The sequence below is a fragment of the Pan troglodytes genome, chromosome 14, assembly GCF_028858775.2.
Source record: "Pan troglodytes isolate AG18354 chromosome 14, NHGRI_mPanTro3-v2.0_pri, whole genome shotgun sequence".
Classification (NCBI taxonomy): Eukaryota; Metazoa; Chordata; class Mammalia; order Primates; family Hominidae; genus Pan; species Pan troglodytes.
In genome coordinates this window covers 59,618,819-59,640,370 of record NC_072412.2, presented here as the reverse complement: position 1 = coordinate 59,640,370, position 21,552 = coordinate 59,618,819, and the positions used below count along the sequence as shown (strand labels likewise).

The following is a 21,552-nucleotide window of genomic DNA, read 5'->3' as shown; positions in this document are numbered from 1 at the left end:
CTACTGTGGCAGCAACATCCCAGTAGAGCGTCAGAAAATCAATACAAAAATATAGTGTATATTTATAATAGTTTAGGAACAAAGGCTAAATGAAACTTGATAATAGATTGAGGGGGTGTAGGTGAGTAAGAAGCTGTTTTAGGCCAGAAAATCCATGAAGGCCTTTCTCTGGAGGTAATCCCTGCAGTAACCTGAATTAAGCGGTGAGCCATGCAAATATCGGGGGGATGAGTATTTGAGACCAAGGAGGAATTGATGCATTGGCCACAAGGAGTGTGTTTGTTATGTTCAAGGAACAGCCAGGAGGGCAGAGTAGCTGGAGAGATGTGAGAAAGATCATGAATAGTAGAAGATGTTATAGAGGCCATGGTTGCTCACACAGAGTGCTACTGGCATGGGAAAGGATTCATATTTTCTTACAGCTGTTATAGAAAACTATTGAAGGGATTGGAAAGGATTTGGATTGCATTTAATAATATAATTCTAGCGTGTCTGGAGAATAAATGGTAGCAAGTCCAGTGGAAGCAAGGAGGACAATAAGAAGGCTACTGCAAAATTCCAAGCTTGGTCTAGAATGGTGAAGATGGATGCTATGAGAACTGCTGAGATTCAAAACGTATTTTAAATATGAAGCTGACAGGATTTGGGGAATCAGCAAAGGAGTCTGGAATGAATCCAATATTTTTGCTGAGCCATTTGGTGAATTGTGATGTCCTGAGATGGAAGACTGTTGGGGAATATGCAAGTTTGTGTCTATGAATGCCTGTATGTGTGTATGTGTGTGTACATGTGTATGTCTGCATGTGTGAGAATGTTTGAGGAATCAGGGGTTCTGTTTTTGGGCATATCTTAGGCCCCTATTAGTTTCCCAGAATGAAATCTCCATGAAAGCAAGGACTCTGTCTTGATCATTGTTATAGCACATAGAACAGTGCGTGAGAATTATTAGCAGGCAAAAAAAAAATGTTTGTTGTGTGAGAGAATACATAAATAAATGTATGAATGAAAATTGAGATGTTGTAGCAATTGGTTCTAAAAATTTGAATTTAAGGAGGAGTTATTTGCATAGAGTTTCTATAAAATCATGGTATTGAATGAGATTATGTTGGGAGATTATGCAGACACAGAAAATACTCCAAGGATTGCTTCCTGGGGCACCCAATCAAATATTTCAATAGAAATAGGAAAAATATCCACCAAAAATCCTGAGAAGTTTTGGACAGTAAAGCAAATAAAAAGCAAGAAGAGTACTATTTCTCAGAAGACAAGTGAAGGAAGTATCTCAGCTAAGAAAGGACTTTTTATTATGTTTGAAAATGTGGAAGCCATTCTAATTTTGAAAATATGCTTATCTAAATATAACTTGGACAAATGTTACTAATATCTGTTTTATAATAAGATAAAATCCTGCATTGAAGCAACCAACATAGAAATTTGTGATTTTTTTTTAATGTCCAGAATTAAAATATATATCTAACCCACTTAACTTCAGGCTCTTGAAAGAGCATTGGCAAGAAAATAATTTGATACTGTCTCTATTCTCTCTGAAGAGCATAGATTAATTTATCAGATTACCTAGTACAAGTAAGTATAGATAAGGGTAACTATATACATTTTGTAAAACTGTGACACATTTAAAAGTGAAGGGGACACAATTTTTAACTGTGCTACAGAAATAGGCATTATTCCTGATTTCCTCAGGGATATCAAGATGTAGGGTCATCCTGTCAAGGTGGGGTCATGGATAATATACAGAGTCGTGGTCCAAGAAAATAAATGAAGATGGTACATTTCAGTGGGGCATAAGTAAATATCTTGGGTGGTCTGAAGTCAAGAGATAGCATTTATTGAGGAGGCAACCAGGTTATGGAAAAGAGCAGTAGGTCTAAGGCTCTGAAGAACAGGCCTGATAAGAGTATGTTTCTAAAAGATGAAACAGAAGGGTGTCAACCGAAATGGCAATAGAAGAGTGCCCACAAATGCTAGTGTGCATAAAAATGAATAATCCTGGGTTAGTGAAAACAGTAATAGTCTTTACAGTTCTGCCAGAGCTGGTTTCTTTTAATGAGTTTCTTTTGTTTATCTCTTACCTCCAACAATTTTTACATTTAAGAAATGTTACAAACTGGCTGATTTTTTAAAACAATGGAGAAGGAATCCGAACACCTATTTTGTAGGTCCAGTTATAGGAGGAATTACTTACATGATCTTAACAATTGGGGTTGGGTGCAGTGGCTCATGCCTTTAATCCCAGCACTTTGGGAGGCCGAGGTGAGCGGATCACAAGGTCAATAGATCAAGACCATCCTGGCTGACATGGTGAAACCCCATCTCTACTAAAAATACAAAAATTAGCTGGGTGTGGTGGCACATGCCTGTAGTCCCAGCTACTACGGAGGCTGAGGCAGGAGAATCACTTGAACCCGGGAGGCAGAGGTTGCAGTGAGCCGAAATCGCACCACTGCAACCTCCAACCTCAACCTTCACTGTGTCTGAGCCTCAAAGTAAATAATCATAGCAATATTTTTCACAAGATTGTGGTAAGGATATGGTGACATTATTCATGTAAACTTCATAGCGTTTATAAAGTCCTCTAAAATTGGGACTTTTGGATATTCTAATATGATTGATTTTTATATTTCCCAGACAAAATACTGAAAGCAGCACTTGAAAATTACTTATTCATGCTTCTGGCTGTGCAATTTCCTAATAATCCATAAGAGGAATCTAGAGATTGGATTGGATCTTTCTGTGGCTATGCTATTATGCCATGTGCACTTTCAGAAGTTAGTGATTGAGTTTCCATTTTAATACAGGATTCTACTTTGCTTAAAGATATTGGATTTGGAAATGCAAGCATGTAGCTTTATAATGCCCCTTCTGGTGATAACTTCGTATTCCCTATAACTTCTGCCTGGAATGTTATTTTTTATTTGTGTTAATACCAAGTAGACTTTTGTTTATGCTTCAAAGCCCGTCTAAAATATTTCCTTTTATCTGTCAAGACCTGCATTAGGAGCATGTGCAAATGTATAGTGAGATTTAAGGATTAGTGCAGTGAGTATGTCAAAGGTGCCCCTGTTACCCAGTTCTGGTGCAGTTTTAGCAGAATGTGGAGGAGGCAATGCAAGCACCTTATGTTGCATCTGGGCACCTTTTAGCCTTGCTATGTGAGTGGGTCTTGTGTGGTCGAGAGTCAGAACACCAGGATAATAATCTTTGCTCAACAACTTGCTAGCTGTGTGGTCACTGCCTCGTTAACAAAATATAGAGAATATCCCTGTATCTTTTGTTACAAAATAAATGTTAGAATCTCTGTTCACCTCAATATTGTTTAAATCACAATCAATTGAAATAATTTATAGTCTTCCTTACTACTAACTTGTATCAAATGACTTACACATTAGAAATCATTATTTTATTATTTCATTTAGTCTTTTACAAAACTTTAGAAATAGAGTAGCATGTGATTTGCTAAGAAAATGTAATCAGAAGGCATTTTTAAAAAACTGTTACTTAAAAAAAAAGTGGCATATATCTATTAGAAAATCCATTTTCTACAAAGTCTTTCTTTGCAAAAGGCTAACGAGACTAACTAGTAGATGTGTGATTTTTTACAACTAGGATGGTGGCAGCTCAGCCATGCTATGTATTTCATTTAGAGGCCCACGGCCAGGAGAGAGGCCAAAAGGGAAAAAAAAATAGACGTCTACTGAAGATAGAGAGCTGGGCGTAAAGGTGAAGCTAAATTATGAGAAGCGGTTCTGGAGTGAGCTATTTGCCTATTTTATATGGACATGCTGAAACCATGTTGTAAATAAGAAGGGTGCCTAAGAAGCACAAGATGTCCTTATGAATCTTGAGAGCCCTTAAGCATCAGATTGGATGTGCAGAGATGGTTTAAAGGAGTAGTGAATGGACAAAGTGGGTCAAAGTGCAAAATATCATAATGTTTAATGCATTCTGCAAAGACAGACAGTTTAATGCCAGCTATTTGGATGCAGACATTAACAAACGGTGAGCAGAAAAAGAAAAAAAAAAGCACTCTATCTAAAATAAAAGAGCTTCCCCAAAAGCACAAATAAAGAAGCGGAGGTGAGGGGCTGTGGGAGACACAGAAAACAACATTGCTGATTTGAGATCAGAAGCTCAGAGGTAAGAAGTGTGTCCTCAGACACCTGTGGAAAAGAAATATAGTCAAGAATGAATCTAAACAGAAAGATGAATTAGTGAAAGAAGACTGGCTTTGTGGGCTATAAATAAGAAAGTTTTACTAAAACACTTTTGTTCTTTGTTTCTTCCTGAAGAAAAATTCAGATAGGAAAGACAAAAATAGACAACATTAGCCTCAGGAAGAATGCTTTTCTTTTAAGTAAAAATGCATAGATGTAAGGATAGAAATAAAGGCAGTTAATGTCATTGGGCCACTGTCCTTACTGCAGAAAATACTAAGTTCCTTATGATTATTTCTGAGATTCCATTTAACTTCAGAGGTCTATCATTCTACAAGTAAAACGAGGACCTTGGGAGAGATTAGTCATGAGCAAAATGTGAGAAGCTTTTTCAGTCCTGTTTTATTTTGGAGGTGGGGTCCAAATATAAAATTAATTTTTATTTACATGGTCAAAAATAAAATTTATTTTTTGTTGCCATTTGTTTGTTTTTAATGCAGTTTGCCATGAATGAACTAAGTCAGCATTTCTCTGAAGGCTCTTGGTGAGTAAACAATGGATGTTCTGTCTCTTTGAAAATTGCCGTATGATTTAGGCAATTGCCATACTGATTAAGGGTGGTGGGCCAAACAAATAAGAAAATTATGATTATTTAAGATTAATAAGAAAAGATACACATTTCTTTAATATAATTTTTATGTGACACAGGAGTCTTTGCAAGAAAATTATGACCTGAAGAAATGATTAAACGTATAGACTTTTATGCTAGGTTTGATGAAGAATGTATAAAAATGGAGAAATATGATTAAAGAGTGTGATCTAATGGTAATAAACCAGAGGGAAATTTAGCAAGGACTGTTTGTTCACATTCTTCCCTATGACTGTTTGTCTTCAAAGATAAGGACACTTGTTTTCTCTGGGTATAAGAAGGGTGACTCTAAAATGAGGGTCTATGACCTGCTTCAGCGGAAGGTCAGAAAATCCTTCTCAGGTTTTAGGACCTTTTTCAGAAAAGAAGGACAGGGGAAGGTGAGAGTGTCCTTCCTACTTCTACTGTTTTTTTCAGATGCCAAGGTGCCATATTTTAGGGTACCACGTCCTGAACCCCATCAGTGGGACTCCTATGTCTCCCTAGAGTTCATTGTCATCAAGCCTTTCTGAGTTCAGGAAGCAGACTGGTTTCATACGTACATACAACCCACTTATTCTAAGTCTCAGTTTCTTCCCATTTAAGTGATTATTGCACGGCATTTAGTATGGGCCCAAGAAAAAACTTATGCCATATTATTATTGTTACTCTTTTATTTCTAAAATATTCACTTTATTTTGGATATCAATTTAGTTATTGTTATCTTTCTGAGGAACAACTATGAGAATTTTTATGAAAACAAGATAATAATAGTACAGTTCACCCTTGAACAACACAGGTTAGAACTGCAAAAGTACATTTATATGTGGAGTTTCTTCCATCTGCCACCCCTGAAACAGCAAGACCAAACCCTGATCTTCCTCCTTCTCTTCAGCCTACTAAAAGTGAAGACAGTGAGGATAATGACCATATGATATTCCTCTTCCATTTAATGAATAGTAAATATATTTTCTCTTCCTTATTGTTTTCTTAATAACATTTTCTTTTTTCTAGCTGATGTTATTTTGAGAATACAGTATATAATACACGCAACATGCAAAATATGTGTTAATCAACTTTTTAGGTTTTTGGTAAGGTTTCTGGTCAACAGTAGGCTCTTTGTAGTTAAGTTTTTGGGAAGTCAAAAGTTAAACATGAATTTTCAACTATGAGAGAGGATCAATACCCATAATTCCAAGGGTCAACCGTGATAATACTATCAGGTAAAATTTTTTTAGATAAGTATGTGCCTAGTACTCTTCAAAGAACTTTACATTTAATCTTTACCATGATGATGTAAAGGAAGTACAATTATTATCTTTATTTTATAGATGTTATAACTGAGGCAGCCCATTCTCCCATAGTTTTGAAGAGTTTTGAAGTAGACCTAGGACCCAAATCTAGGACATCTGACCCTTCTTTTTTTTGTTTTAATTATACTTTAATTCTAGGGTACATGTGCACAACGTGCAGGTTTGTTACACATATATACATGTGCCGTGTTGGTTTGCTGCACCCATTAACTCGTCATTTACGTTAGGTGTTTCTCCTAATGCTATCCCTCCCTGATCCCTCCACCCCATGACAGGCCCAGGTGTGTGATGTTCCCCACCCTGTGTCCAAGTGTTCTCATTGTTCAATTCCCACCTATCAGTGAGAACATGTGGTGTTTGGTTTTCAGACATCTGACCCTTCTATACCGAGTGAGCTTCACTGATATTGCATAGAGATAAGAAAGTAGAGACCTTTCCCAAAGTGTTCTTTGCTGACTTGTTCATCACTTAGCAAGTCTCAGGAGGAGTGGCCCTATTAAAATTTATCAATAGTAGTTATACGCTAACATATCTTATGCATAAATGAAAACAGATGCAGTACAGAGACTGAATTGCCTTCCCAAACCGTGGTGAGACTCAGTAATTTTATTGGGCTCAGGATAGCGTAATATCTGAGTGTAGAACTGGAATAAAGATTATCTAGATCCGAATCTTGGCTCTGCCCTTTACCATAAATATGACTGAGTTAGCTGCTTAATTCGAAGCCGCTTAATCTCTATGAGGCTCAGTTGCCTCTTAAAAGGTATATTAATGATTTATATGTCTCAGTGTTTTTGCAAAAGAGTACACAAAGTGCTTAGTAAGTTTTCAATAAATGGAAGTTATTATCATTATCATTATTATGCATCTTGGAAGGCCCAGAAGAACTCTTAACATGACAATAGCTGCTGATGACACTAAAGAGAGAAACAAAGGAGAGCTTTTTCTTATTTATGCATATCAAACCTAAAAGTGTTAATAAAGGCAGCAGGACAGCAAAAGAAAAAAAATGAAAGAGAGAAAGCAACATAGTTGTAAGAAAGGAATCTCATTATCAAGCACATGTATTCAGGGATTTTGAGTATTTATTTCAAAGTAAAAAGTGTTTTTTTATTGAAAATATTAGTAAACAAGTAAACATTTAGGAGAGAAAATGTAATGCCCGATGAAAACCTTCAATAGTGCAACTATAAGTAGTAGTCACTTGTTTTAGTTATATTAATGTTAATTTTGTAGTTTAATATGTCTTCTTTCTAAAGATGACATGGATGGGTATTTTTAAAAACGTATTTGTCATGTTATTTTATTCTTTAGTAGAATTTTACTATTTGATGGATTCAGCTTGATGTCCAGTACTATTTGACATAAAACACATTGATGAGTCATTAGGCTGATCATTGAAATCCTGTTGAAAAATATTTTTAAAGTCACTTGTAAATAAAATATACAAATGTAAAACTGAACAACATTCATCAGCTAAATTTAGTTTATAATTTCTTTTAAACATTTACTGGAAAGTCAAAAATGTCAAGCATATTAAAATGCTGGCCTGACAGAAGCCCTAAGGGAAAACTGTCAGGCCTCTGAGCCCAAGCTAAGCCATCATATCCCCTGTGACCTGCACGTACACATCCAGATGGCCAGTTCCTGCCTTAACTGATGACATTCCACCACAAAAGAAGTGAAAATGGCCTGTTCCTGCCATAACTGATGACATTATCTTGTGAAATTCCTTCTCCTGGTTCATCCTGGCTCAAAAGCTCCCCTACTGAGCGCCTTGTGACCCCCACACCTGCTCCCCCTTTGACTGTAATTTTCCTTTACCTACCCAAATCTTATAAGACGGCCCTATCCCTGTCTCCCTTGGCTGACTCTCTTTTCGGACTCAGCCCGCCTGCACCCAGGTGAAATAAACAGCCTTGTTGCTCACACAAAGCCTGTTTGGTGGTCTCTTCACACAAACGTGCATGAAATTTGGTGCCATGACTCGGATTGGGGTACCTCCCTTGGGAGATCAATCCCCAGTCCTCCTGCTGTTTGCTCCATGAGAAAGATCCACCTAGGACCTCAGGTCCTCAGACTGACCAGCCCAAGGAACATCTCACCAATTTCAAATCTGGTAAGTGGCCTCTTTTTACTCTCTTCTCCAACCTCCCTCACTATCCCTCAACCTCTTTCTCCTTTCTATCTTGGCGCCACACTTCAATCTCTCCCTTCTCTTAATTTCTATTCCTTTCATTTTCTGGTAGAGACAAAGGAGACACATTTTATCCGTGGACCCAAAACTCCGGCGCCAGTCACGGACTCGGGAAGGCAGCCTTCCCTTGGTGTTTAATAATTGCGGGGGTGCCTCTCTGATTATTCACCCACGTTCCATTGGTGTCTGATCTCTGCGGGGACGCCTGCCTTTGATCATTCACCCACGTTCCCTTGGTGGCAAGTCAATTGCAGGGACTCCTGCTTTGGCTGCTCACCCACGTTGCAGCCCAGGGCTGCTCCCCACCCCCCTTCTCCGTGTCCCTACCCTTCTCTTTAAACTTGCCTCCTTCACTATGGGCAACCTTCCACCCTCCATTCCTCCTTCTTCTCCCTTAGCCTGTGTTGTTAAGAACTTAAAACCTCTTCAACTCTCGCCTGACCTAAAATCTAAGCGTCTTATTTTCTGCAATGCCATTTGACCCCAATACAAACTTGACAGTAGTTCCAAACAGCCAGAAAATGGCACTTTGAATTTTTCCATTCTACAAAATCTAAATAACTCTTGTTGTAAAATGGGCAAACGGTCTGAGGTGCCTGACGTCCAGGCATTCTTTTACACATCAGTCCCTTCCTGGTCTCTGTTCCCAGCACAACTCATCTCAAATCTTCCTTCTTTCCCTCCCGCCTGTCCCCTCAGTACCAACCCCAAGCGTCACTGAGTCTTTCTAATCTTCCTTCTCTACAGAGCCATCTGACCTCTCCCCTCCTCACCAGGCTGAGCTAGGTCCCAATTCTTCCTCAGCCTCCGCTCCTCCATCCTATAATCCTTTTATCACCTCCCCTCCTCACACCTGGTCCGGCTTACACTTTCCTTCTGTGACTAGCCCTCCCCCACCTGCCCAGCAATTTCCTCTTAAAAAGGTGGCTGGAGCTAAAGGCATAGTCAAGGTTAATGCTCCTTTTTCTTTATCCCAAATCAGATAGGGTTTAGGCTCTTTTTCATTAAATATAAAAACCCAGCCCAGTTCATGGCTTGTTTGGCAGCACCCTGAGATGCTTTACAGCCCTAGACCCTAAAAGGTCAAAAGGCCGTCTTATTCTCAATATACATTTTATTACCCAATCCACTCCCGACATTAAATAAAACTCCAAAAATTAAATTCCGGCCCTCAAACCCCACAATAGGACTCAATTAACCTTGCCTTCAAGGTGTACAATAATAGAGTAGAGACAGCCAAGTAGCAACATATTTGTGAGTTGCACTTCCTTGCCTCCACTGTGAGACAAACCCCACCCACATCTCCAGCACACAAGAACTTCCAAACGCCTAAATCGCAGTGGCCAGGCATTCCTCCAGGCCTGCCTCCCCCAGGGGCTTGCTACAAGTGCCAGAAATCTGGCCACGAGGCCAAGGAATGCCTGCAGCCCGGGATTCGTCCTAAGCCGCGTCCCATCTGTGCAGGACCCCACTGAAAATCGGACTGTTCAACTCATCTGGCAGCCACTCCCAGAGCCCCTGGAACTCTGGCCCAAGCCTCTCTGACTGACTCCTTCCCAGATCTTCTCGGCTTAGCAGCTGAAGACTGACACTGCCCAATCGCCTTGGAAGCCCCCTAGACCATCACGGACACCGAGCTTCGAGTAACTCTCACAGTGGAGGGTAAGTCCCGTCCCCTTCTTAATCAATATGGAGGCTACCCACTCCACATTACTTTCTTTTCAAGGGCCTGTTTCCCTTGCCTCCATAACTGTTGTGGGTATTGATGGCCAGGCTTCTAAACCTCTTAAAACTCCCCAACTCTGGTGCCAACTTAGACAATACTTTTTTAAGCACTCCTTTTTAGTTATCCCCACCTGCCCAGTTCCCTTATTAGGCCGAGACACTTTAACTAAATTATCTGCTGCCCTGACTATTCCTGGGCTACAGCTGTATCTCATTGCCGCCCTTCTTCCCAATCCAAAGCCTCCTTTGCGTCCTCCTCTTGTATCCCCCCACCTTAACCCACAAGTATAGGATACCTCTACTCCCTCCTTGGCAACCGATCATGCACCCCTTACCATCTCATTAAAACCTAATCACCCTTACCCCGCTTAAGGCCAATATCCCATCCCACAGCTCGCTTTAAAAAGATTAAAGCCTGTTATCACTCGCCTGCTACAGCATGGCCTTTTAGAGCCTATAAGCTCTCCTTACAATTCCCCCATTTTACCTGTCCTAAAACCAGACAAGCCTTACAAGTTAGTTCAGGATCTGCGCCTTGTCAACCAAATTGTTTTGCCTATCCACCCCATGGTGCCAAACCCATATACACTCCTATCCTCAATACCTCCCTCCACAACCCATTATTCTGTTCTGGATCTCAAACATTCTTTCGTTACTATTCCTTTGCACCCTTCATCCCAGCCTCTCTTCACTTTCACTTGGACTGACCCTGACACCCATCAGGCTCAGCAAATCACCTGGGCTGTACTGCCACAAGGCTTCACAGATAGCCCCCATTACTTCAGTCAAGCCCAAATTTCATCCTCATCTGTTACCTATCTCGGGATAATTCTCATAAAAACACACGTGCTCTCCCTGCTGATCGTGTTCCACTGATCTCCCAAACCTCAATCCCTTCTACAAAACAACTCCTTTCCTTCCTAGGCATGGTTAGTGCGGTCAGAATTGTTACATAAGAGCTAGGACCACACCCTGTAGCCTTTCTGTCCAAACAACTTGACCTTACTGTTTTAGCCTAGCCCTCATGTCTGTGTGCAGTGGCTGCTGCTGCTTTAATACTTTTAGAGGCCCTAAAAATCACAAACTATGCTCAAGTCACTCTCTATAGTTCTTATAACTTCCAAAATCTATTTTCTTCCTCATACCTGATGCATATACTTTCTGCTTCCCGGCTCCTTCAGCTATACTCACTCTCTGTCGAGTCTCCCACAATTACCATTGTTCCTGGCACAGGCTTCAATCCAGCCTCCCACATTATTCTGGATACCACATCTGACCCTCATGACTGTATCTCTCTGATCCACCTGACATTCACCCCATTTCCCCATATTTCCTTATTTCCTGTTCCTCACTCTGATCACATTTGGTTTATTGATGGCAGTTCCACCAGATCTAATCGCCACTCACCAGCAAAGGCAGGCTATGCTACAGTATCTTCCACATCTATCATTGAGGCTACCGCTCTGCCCCTCTCCACTACCTCTCAACAAGCCGAACTAGTTGACTTAACTCGGGCCCTCACTCTTGCAAAACGACTACATGTCAATATTTATACTGACTCTAAATATGCCTTCCATATTCTGCACCACCATGCTGTTACATAGGCAGAAAGAAGTTTCCTCACTATGCAAGGGTCCTTCATCATTAATGCCTCTTAATAAAAACTCTGCTCAAGGCTGCTTTACTTCCAAAGGAAGCTGGAGTCATTCACTGCAAAGGCCATCAAAAGGCATCAGATTCCATTGCTCTAGGCAACGCTTATGCTGATAAGGTGGCTAGACAAGCAGCTAGCTTTCCAACTTCTGTCCCTCATGGCCAGTTTTTCTCCTTCACATTGGTCACTCCCACCTGCTCAGGGATTTGCCCCTGCCCAGGACTGGCAAATTGACTTTACTCACATGCCCCGAGTCAGAAAACTAAAATACCTCTTAGTCTAGGTAGACACTTTCACTGGATAGGTAGAGGCCTTTCCTATAGGGTCTGAGAAGGCCACTGCGGTCATTTCTTCCCTTCTGTCAGACATAATTCCTCGGTTTAGACTTCCCACCTCTATACAGTCCGATAGCAGACCAGCCTTTATTAGTCAAATCAGCCAAGTATTTTTTCAGGCTCTTAGTATTCAGTGAAACCTTTATATCCCTTACGGTCCTCAGTCTTCAGGAAAGGTAGAACAGACTAATGGTCTTTTACAAACACACCTCACCAAGCTCAGCCACCAACTTAAAAAGGACTGGACAATACTTTTACCACTTTCCCTTCTCAGAATTCAGGCCTGTCCTCGGAAAGCTACAGGGTACAGCCCATTTGAGCTCCTGTATGGACGCTCCTTTTTATTAGGCCCCAGTCTCATTCCAGACACCAGACCAACTTGGACTGTGCCCCAAAAAACTTGTCATCCCTACTATCTTCTGTCTAGTCATACTCCTATTCATTGTTCTCAACTACTTACACATGCCCTGCTCTTGTTTACACTGCCAGTTTACACTGTTTCTCCAAGCCATCACAGCTGATATCTCCTGGTGCTATCCCCAAACTGCCACTCTTAACTCTTAAAGTAAATAAATAATCTTTGCTGGCAGGACTGTGCTGAATCTCCTTAGGCACTCTCTAAATAGATGTCCTAGGTCCTCCCAATTCTTAGACCTTTAATACCTGTTTTTGTCCTTCTTTTATTCCGTTTAGTTTTTCAATTCATACAAAACCATATCCAGGCCATCACCAATAATTCTAAATGACAAATGTTTCTTCTAACAACCCCACAATATCACCCCTTACCACAAAATCTTCCTTCAGCTTAATCTCTCCCACTCTAAGTTTCCACACTGCCCCTAATCCCGCTCGAAGCAGCCCTGAGAAACATGGCCCATTATCTCTCCATACCACCCCCAAAAATTTTTGCCGTCACAACATTTTACCACTATTTCGTTTTATTTTTCTTATTAATATAAGAAGACAGGAATGTCAGGCCTCTGAGCCCAAGCTAAGCCATCATATCCCCTGTGACCTGCACGTACACATCCAGATGGCCAGTTCCTGCCTTAACTGATGACATTCCACCACAAAAGAAGTGAAAATGGCCTGTTCCTGCCTTAACTGATGACATTATCTTGTGAAATTCCTTCTCCTGGTTCATCCTGGCTCAAAAGCTCCCCTACTGAGCGCCTTGTGACCCCCACACCTGCCCCTCCTTTGACTGTAATTTTCCTTTACCTACCCAAATCTTATAAAATGGCCCTATCCCTGTCTCCCTTGGCTGACTCTCTTTTCGGACTCAGCCCGCCTGCACCCAGGTGAAATAAACAGCCTCGTTGCTCACACAAAGCCTGTTTGCTGGTCTCTTCACAGGAACGCGCATGAAAAAAACAAACAAAAAAATTTCTTTTGGTAGCAGAATAAAAAAACAAAAAAAAGGACTTTTTCTTCTGGACTGAACTATATTTAAATCTCAAAGGATGGACATCTCACAACCTTCGTACAGCAAGTACTGTGAGGTAATAATTGATTATTAATTATTAAAACTATTGAAGCTGGAACTCAGATTTCCATTTTATATTTACATATATAATTATTCTATTAATGAATTCTAGCTTAAATAAAAGAGAAGCAACATGAGTCATTGGGGCAGGGGGTGAGATCGATGACCTCTGGAGATTGATCCCAGTGTTCTGACAGAGTTCGCTTCTGTTATCAGGTGCTATAGTTTTTCATAGTGATGCTGATAGAGCCTACTCAAGGATTGGACTCATTCTTTTGTTCCATGAATGCCAATTCTGCAGAAGCCACTGTGGTAGAAATTCAAATGTAATGAAAAACAAACATTCACTCATTTATTATCACTATTTGCCTGCCACAAAAACAGATTTTGAGGAAGATAAACAAATAAAAACGTGTTTGCCATTTGAAGGGAAATTATATGGTGTTTTAGAGTTATCATGGAAGATTTAATCTTTCAGAGAAGCTTGGGGAGATTCCCCTGGGAAGTGACACTTGAGCTGATCTGTAGGAGGACATATGTGATGAATAACAGAAAGAGCAATCAAGGCAGTGAAAACGATACAGTCGAAGGACCCATGGAGGAAGGAAGCAAATGCAAGGGGAATAACAAGATCAAGGTGGCTGGAAACAGAAAGCAGGAGCAAGCATAGTTTAATAACGTTGGGATGAAAGAAGCAGGGAGACCATACAGGGAGGGCTGGAGCCACGGGGCACCATTAAATGGTTTTAAATAGGTAAGTAAATTGGCAAAGTTTGCCTTTGGAGGGAATTGCTCTGGCTGCTGAATGGAGAACAGGTTCAGGAATGCCAAAGTGAATATACATTGACATTTTAGGAAGATTTGAAAGTGTCTAAGCAAGAAATAATGATTTTGACCCTCCAAGTGTTGTCCAAAAGAACATTTTGCAATGATGGAAATCTAATCTGTATTCTACTGTAGTCACCAGTAGCTACATGTGACTATTCAACACTTAAATGTAGCTAGAGTGACTGAGCAATTGAATTTTATGTTTTTTTAATACTAGTTATTCCAAATTTACATAGAAAAAGTCACAGGTTAAAAAAAAGCCACATGTAGCTAATGGCTAATATATTGTACAGCTCTGCTCAACAGGATTAGAGTTTGGTATATTAAATGATTTCAATACATGGCAATATGGACAAGACGCTGTCATTCAAAATGGAAATGAAAACAGAGATAACATGAGAAATATCACTCAGGTACTATCTGGAAGAGCCCAAATTTGAATCTAAATTACAGTCATGCTTCACTTATCAATGGCAATGTGTTCTGAGAAATGCATCTTTAGGTGATTTCGTAGTTGTGCAAACATCATAGGCCATACTTACACAAACTTAAATGATATCACCTACTACACACCTAGGCTATATGGTATAGCATACTGTTCCTAGGTTACAAATCTATATCATGTAAATGTACTGAATACTGTGGACATTTGTAACACAATGACATTTGTACTATCTAAACATATCCAAACATAGAAAAGGTACAGTAAAAACATGGTGTACAAGATAAAAAATGGTGCACATGTATGGGGCACTTACCATGAATGGAGCTTGCAGAACTGGGTGTTGTTCTGGGCGAGTCAGTGAGTGAGTGAGTCGTGAGTGAATGTGAAGGCCTAGAACATTACCATACACTATGGCAGGCTTTATAAACGCTATACACTTAGGCCACCACTAAATTTATAAACAAATAATTTTTCTTTAATAATAAGCTAAGCTTGCTCTATTTTACTTTATAAACTTTTAAATTTCTTTTTGACTTTTTTGTAATAACATTTAGCATATATTGTACAGCTGTTCAAATATGTGTTCTTTCTTCATAGCCTTATACTATGAGCTTTTACCCATTTGAAATTTTTTTAATTTTCATTTTTTTACTTTTTAAACGTTTTTGTTAAAAACAAAGACACAAACACATACATTTGCCTAAGCCTACATAGAGTCAGGATCATCAATATCATTGTCTTCCAGAGCTGCATCTTGTCCCACTGGATGGTCTTCAGAGACAATAATACATAATGGAGCTGTCATCTCCTATGATAACAATGCCTTCTTCTGGATACCTCCTGAAGGACCTGCCTGAGGCTCTTTCACTGTTAGTTTTTTTTTAATAAGTAGAAGGATTACACTCTAAAATAATAAGTGTAGTATAGTAAATGTATAAACCAGTAACATAATGGTTTATTATCATTATCAAGTATTACATACTGTACAAAATTATATGTGCTACAATTTTATGTGACTGGCAGCACAGTAGGTTTGTTTATACCAGCATCACCACAAACACGTGAGTAATATGGCACACCATGATATTCTGACAACCATGACATCACTAGGCCAGGGAATTTTTTAGGTCCATTATCATCATAGGCGACCACAGCTGTATATGAGATGTGGTCTGTCATTGACTAAAATCTCATTATGACTATACTTAGTGTCTAAACCTTATTCTATTTCTTTCTTTTCTTATGGCTTTTTCCTCTATAAGAACTCAAAGGGGGAGAGAAAAAGATGAAAAATATCTTCAAAGAGGAGAAGAAATCTGATCTTTCTCTACGTCTGCTTAGTTGGCGTAACTTTAGGATGTCCATAAGTTGTGGCTTTCCTGGGAAAATTTGATTTTACACTGGTTATCCCAACATAATATTAATGGTATCCTCTTAGACTCTCAATAGTGTCCGGTTTGGATGACAAATTCTGTGGTCTTTTTAGCCAACTGCTACTGAAGTGGTCAGATTTATTGCACAAAATATATTTTTAAAAATAAGTAGCACAAGATGAAATATGGCCTGAAATTTCTTGGTTAGTTTCCACCAGAAAGTTTTAAACATTAAAAAGTACAAAATTAATTACATTTATTGAATGATAAAGTATAACATTGTATGAAGTTGATGACTATTAAAACTATTTGAGTGTTTAAGTTTTGTCAGGTTCTCTTTGGTGATGTCAGTTAAGTGTCTTTCATTAATTCTTATATGCCTCACTTTTCCTGTAAATAACTTATTAACCACCCACTACTTTTTTTCTGACTGATTAAATGGTATAAATGTCGAGAAAAACAACATGAATGACATAAATGCCAAGAATCAGTTGAAATGTAAAAATATATTTAATACAGAGGTTCTGTTTATGACTCCTAAAAACATACTTAAGGAAGCACACAGTTAACTAATATCTAATATCAGCAATTAACTAGGATTGGTAGAAAACCTTTATTTTCTTATTCTATAGTCCATTTGTGAGGAGCTTAATATAAGAAAGGTAGTAGGTCAAACTAATAATAGGGCAAAGTACTGTTCCAAGAACTTGTCTAATGATGTTCCAGTGCCAAAAATGCTCTGAAAAATTGAGATAATTGAAGTCTTTGATCAGAAGGGTGTAAAATAATGTTGGAAATAATCAAGTGAAGATGTAAAGCTATGACTCGGTTTCCCATGCTGAGCATGTTAACATTCTTCACTGTTTCTTCTTGCATGCTGGACATGGCTGACATTTTTCAAAGTAATGAGAAACACTATTTAGTGAAGTTCTTTTCATCTTTGCTGTCCACATGTATCGCTCCCATCCAAAAGTTGCAGTTGCATTTAGCAGTTGCAAAGGAAAGGATTTTCTCATGTAGGCATGGATACTTGAAGGGGCTGTATCAACACATAGAACAGTTAGTTACACATCCTCCTAGGTTATCCTGCTGGAACAAACAGCAAAAGACCAAGAGGTAACAAACAGACAATTTAATCCACAGCTGCATCCCCTGGATTTACTCATTTACTCATGAGTCACAGGCTGTAGCCATAGGATAAAGGACTTTTAGTCACATGAGGGATATTTTCCCAGGTGGCATCCGGAATAAGAGTTGTTTTTCAACAAAATCTTAATATATGAAACTCTTCTAATCATGTAATCTCCCCATCCCCTCACACACACACTACTTTTTGGGTCAAAGGAATCATTTCCTGAATTTTCATGGATTTTTGCATAAGTAAACAGGCATAGAACCAACTCTTAAGAGCCGTAGATTAATGAGAAGCTTCTTTTGAGTCTGACTTATGTTAAACACAGAGAAGATGTGTGAATTCTCTGCGCTCACACAAGATTTGCTACAAATTAATGTGAATTGTAGACTGATGAGAGGCACAGAATGGGACCCGCACATCACACATATTCAAAGACAGGAGAAGAAAATCTTGATGAGTACCAGGTCAGAGATTTCCCTAAGTTATTCCTAGTTATCACTTTCTCTGATGCCCTGAAAAGTGGAGAGTGAAAATTACCCTAAAACCTACTCTCAGTGATGGCTATCAATTTTTTGTAATTGATGTACATACTTATACTTAAATTAATATTTGAAATAGTCAAAGTTTTGACACGCTTCGGTTTGTGCACATGAGGTAGTAAGCAGGCAGGGTAAAGCTGAGGTGTCCTGGGATCTCTGCCAATCTCCTTTAAGACTCAGGCCATGATCAGTGTCTTCCAACACTTACCTGTCTGTCTAGATATACTATCTTATGTAGGCTGAAGTTTTCTGAACTTTCTTAGTGCAGTCTTAAAATGTATATATGGGCCGAGCATGGTGTCTCACGCCTGTAATCCCAATCCCAGCACTGCAGGTGGGCAGATCATGAGGTCAGGAAATCGAGACTATCCTGGCCAACATGGTGAAACCCCATCTCTGCTAAAAATACAAAAATTAGCTGGGTATGGTGGCGCATGCCTGTAATCCCAGCTATTCAGGAGGCTGAGGCACGAAAATCGCTTGAACCCAGGAGGAGATGTTGCAGTGAGCCGAGATCGTGACACTGCACTCCAGCCTGGTGACAGAGCAAGACTCCATCTCAAAAAAATAAATAAATTAAAATGTACGTATGAAATTCTGTTATTGATACTGATCATGACCTATTTCTCATTTGCAGTTACGATTTTTCAGTTTAAACTCTATGCAAGCATTTGTTTGTTGCCCAATTCCCATCTGAAATGTATCCCATGCATTTCAGTATGCTATTACATATTATTTCTGTTTGCTTTTTAAAGATGTATTCTTCAGATACCGAGAGTGGATAAGCAGCATTTCTTATAGAATGATTTCTCAGCTGTGCTCATTTTCTGTTTCAATGTGCAATATGTTACAAATACACAAAGAAAGGCGAGGAAAGGGGGCAATCTAACCCAAGACTTGGTAGGACTAATTTGAAGGAAAAGAAATCCTGTTGAAAAGTTGATGAAGAAACTTATAGCTATATACGTAGTGTGAATGAATGGAATATTAAAATATTCAGGACTTTAATTCTCTTTGAGGTGCCAGATAATAGAATATAACAGGGGCACATGTAAGTACAATTAAAAACAGAAGTTATTCATTGCAGTGAGAGATACACAAAAGTGTAACAAAAAGTTCCAAGGAAATGTGAGAATATAATTGGGAATTCAAATAAGGCTCTGAGCTTACCCTAAAGTCTTGGTAGCATTTTGACAGCTCAATATGAAGTAGAAGAGCATTTCATGTGAAGGGAATAGTATCTCAGAGATGGGAAAGTATAGGCAATGTCAAGTTGTCAGGTTGCACAAAGGATAAAGATATATTATGAAAAAGATAGAATAAGAATTGCAGAGGTATATTGAGACCAGGTCATGGAAGTCTTTGAATTCTATGCTTACACACATGGATTTATTTAGTAAATGGGAGGAGTCCTTTCATGATGTTTGACTATGACCATAAATGCGCTTTAGGGTGATACTTTGGTAATGACATGTGGAATAGACCAGAGTAGACAGATGAAGAAGATGAGCAGTCTGGATTAGAGATATGGAGACCAGACCTCACTGGTCAGAATGGAGAAGAATCCTCAAACATGATACTATCTCTTCCTAAATACTATATCATAATAACATCCTAGGGCCTCAGTTTCTACAATAGTAAATGTTGGTTGAATGCAGAATAGAAAGGATGTGATCCCTGGTAATATGGCAAGGGAAGAGGCAGTGGGATAGAATCATAGATGAGGCTTTGATATGGTTTGGATTTGTGTCCCCACCCAAATCCATATTCACTTGTAATCCCCAGTGTTGGAGGAGGGGCCTGGTGGGAGGTAAATGGATCATGGGGGCAGATTTTCCCCTTGCTGTTCTCATGATAGTGGGTGAGTTCTCACAAGACCTGGTTGTTTAAAAGTGTGTAGCACCTCCCCCTTCTCTCTCTCTCCTGCTCCAGCCATGTAAAGGTGTGCTGCTTTCCCTTTGCCTTCCGCCATTATTGAAAGTTTCCTGAGGCCTCCCCAGCCATGCTACCTGTACGACCTGTGAAACCGTAAGCCAATTAAGCTTCTTTTCTTTATAAATTTCCCAGTCTCAGGTATGTCTTTACAGCAGTGCAAGAACGAACTAATACAGGCTTCAAAACCTGTGTGATTGGAAGAATGAAAAGGTTGTTAGTAAGAATAATAAGAGAATTATTATCTGAGCATTAGGAAGATGATAATATGTTCTTGCAATGTCATAGGCAATCCTATTCTAAATTCTAAGTGTTAAAATTTTCAAAGTTTATGCTGATTTATCAATTAAATACAAGTCCTGACTTTGGAAAACATTTAACATGGTTTGTACATATATAATGAATTTTTAAACACACTCCATTTAAACATGTGACTAATCAGAAAACAGAATTAGAAAATTTCATGTAAATCACAGGTAAAGAAAATGGCAATATTTTTGTTTATTTTTGTGTTGATTCTGACCCTCCCTCTTGTCACCCAGGCTGGAGTGCAGTGGCACCATCTCGGCTCACTGCAACCTCCGCCTCTGGGTTAAAGCGATGCTGCTCCTGCCTCAGCCTCCTGAGTAACTGGGATTACAGGCACCTGCCACCACGCCTGGCTAATTTTTTTTTTTTTTAATTTTTCATAGAGGTGGGCTTTTACCATGTTGGCTAGGCTGGTCTCAAACTTCTGATCTCAGGTGATCTGCCCACCTTGGCCTGCTAAAGTTCTGGGATTACAGGTGTGAGCCACGGCGCCCAACAAAAATGGCAACTTTAATGAAAGAATGAAAACATCTTTCATCACCGTTATATATTCAACATTTTAAGAAAATTACAAATTAGTGATAAGTTAATAAAATATGCCCATATTCTACAAAAACAAAAGCTTATTTATTTTGAAAACTACTTGTTTTTCCCTAAAAATGAGGCCTGTCATGAAACGTACAATTTTTAAAAAATTGTCTCCCTATGACCTCAAGGGTTTTTTAAAAAAATTTGGGAGTTTTCTGTATTTTTGTTTGAGTTAATTTTTTTTGGAGTTCACACAATCAGAAATTTTATCTTCTAGAAAGCAAAATGTCAACTTTGTCTTGTTAATCAGCTTACTGTTCTCATGATTGTCACTGACAACTCTTATGAAGAATACAGCCATTTACAATTTTCACCAGAGCACAATCTCTAATGAATGTTTCAAAAATAGAGCACTGGCATATTCATTCTATTTAATTTTCACTATAACACTTTGAGTGAGGTATGGATATTCTCCTTTTACAGGGTGATTGTTTGACATTGTGATGCTAAGTTAATTGCCAATAATCGGTAAATTTTTTGTATGACTCCAGGTGCTGCTCACTTTCTACCACCTGTCAGCTACTTCTTCACTGTCATTGACACCTAGAGTGCTTCCTCTAAGGTGCCCTTTCGGGTGGTACAGCAGCACCAAGTAATGTCTCCAACGTTACTACACAAACTACAGTTGCTGTGTAAATAAACTTGTGCTTCGATAGAGAGGAAATCTGTCTATTTCTCTGTAACTGTTAGGGAAGATATGGTTCAGTTGGAATAGCCTCTCACAAAATACTCTAGACAATGGCATTAGTAATACTGTAAGTCTGGAACAGAAGGGATTACTGAGTATAAATCAGCACTACTTTTCAAATTAATTTAAAATGTGTATATTATGCATCCGAACATTATGCATCCTAACATTAGGAACTCTGTCGGGAAAGCTTATGGAACCTTGG

General features: G+C 39.1%; 1 long non-coding RNA gene across 1 annotated transcript in view; it reads left to right on the top strand.

Annotated features, from left to right (window-relative positions):
- The first annotated feature begins 7,964 nt into the window (after positions 1-7,964).
- The window catches only part of LOC134808215 (uncharacterized), a 29,019-nt gene continuing 15,431 nt past the window's right edge, over positions 7,965-21,552 (top strand). The window contains exons 1-3 of the long non-coding RNA XR_010150764.1: positions 7,965-8,232; positions 9,775-9,972; positions 13,381-13,526. This is a non-coding gene — a long non-coding RNA (uncharacterized LOC134808215). The remainder of the gene's footprint in view (positions 8,233-9,774; positions 9,973-13,380; positions 13,527-21,552) is intronic.